Source organism: Melozone crissalis, unplaced genomic scaffold (genome assembly GCF_028551555.1).
Source record: "Melozone crissalis strain CALT ecotype California unplaced genomic scaffold, PUWL_Pcris_2 ptg000008l_1, whole genome shotgun sequence".
NCBI classification, from domain to species: domain Eukaryota; kingdom Metazoa; phylum Chordata; class Aves; order Passeriformes; family Passerellidae; genus Melozone; species Melozone crissalis.
Genome location: NW_026535786.1, coordinates 15,895,288 through 15,896,995, shown reverse-complemented (window position 1 = coordinate 15,896,995; position 1,708 = coordinate 15,895,288).

Below are 1,708 nucleotides of genomic sequence, written 5' to 3'. Positions count from 1 at the left end.
CCCGGCCCGCCGCCCACCCGCCCGCTCGCGCAGGCGCCCTGGCGCCGCGCCGCCCCTCCCGCGCTCCCCTCAGCGCCCCTCCCGCTCCCGTTGCCGGGCCATCCCGGGAATAGCGGGCCGCCGGGCCGCAGCCGCCTGTTTGTTTTGGGCTTCCCGAGCAAACGCGCCGGGCGCGGCTCTGTCAGCGCCGCTCGGACGGTGCCAGCGGCTTGGCATGCCGGGGGCGTTGGTGGCGGTGACAGAACTCTGCCAGCTCGTGCTATTTACGGGAATGCTGAACCGCCTGGAGTTTGGTTTTTTTGGAGCTGCGGGGGAGATCCGAGAGTTTGGGCATCACAGCATTTGCATGGCTGGTGCTTCTCAGCAGCCGAGTCTCACTTCCTCTCCAGACGTATCTATGGAAGATGTCCCTGCCCGTGGCGGGAGGTGGAGCCAGCGAATCCTTAAGGTCCTTTCGACCCGAACCCTTCTGTGCTTCTGCGGCTCCGTGGTATTCAGCACTACTTTACAGTGAAAATTAACTGGGGCTCCGCAGGAGTTCGTAGTGATAAGAACTTAAAATGCCTGCTTCGAAAACCCAGTTGCTCAGGAACGGGAATGCAGTTCCCCTTCCTTAAGTGAAATCACAACAGAGCTTTTGGTGTTAAGAGTGCAGAAAACCCCTCCAAGTTTGGTGCCCACATGCAGATGGCTGAAGGTGCTGTTGCTAGGAAGTTAATATTTGGAAAAAGCCTCAAAATCAAAGGTGTTTTTACCTGCACTACACATTAGATCACCACCATATGGATTAACCAAAGTTCATCTTGCTGTAACTTAGCATCGCTTGTTTAATCATGCAAACCTTTTCAACCTAACCACCCCTACCTGCCAAAAAGGCCAATTGTTTTAAATTATGTGATCAAATAACAAAGCAGCTTCACTGACCATAGCAAGGAAAGCAAAATGGGAGCAGTGTGGATGACCATGGTGCTGCCCTGCTCTAGAGGCTTGCTGCTTGCTTCTCTGTGGCCCTGCATATGTGCCTGCCAGGAGCTGGAATATGCCACTCACACTGCGTACAGCTGCACCCACGGGGCATCTGCTCTGAAGCACCACAAAAGTCCTTCAAGAATAGGGGAAAATTCATTCTCTTTTGTGGAGAAAGATTACTTCTGTTGAAAGAACCAGAGAGTAGAAAGTTTCTGTTTAAAAGTGTAAGAAATCAAAAAAAGGCAAAACAATAAAATTATCAAAAATTAGATCTGAGGGAGAATGAAGGATAGTATTACATTCCTTCTGTTTGTAAATAGTAAAGAATGTTGATAATCCAAAATTAAAAGGGATGTGAGTAGTTGTCCAGTATTAGTTGTATGAGTGGCCCCTTTCCTAATGGCATCAGTCACACCTGTTGATAGTTTTAGTCAAGTTTAATGGTGTTCTGTATTTATCACATCCAGATGCTACTTCCTGATTGTAAAGAAATCTGCCAGAATACATCGGTCTTGAATGTAGTATGTTTCTGTTCGTGCTGTGTCAGTCAGAACTGTAAATACAGAAGACACACTTCTGAGAGAGTGACCCACAGTGTTAGTCATTGTTTGACCCATCGAGAGTGCACTGGCATTATCACTTTGTCACTCCACCCTCATACCACAGATTTAACCTGCGTGTATCTTAAATCCCAGTGCACACAGCAGATCACTCATCCTACAGACCAACAAAGAGAAGG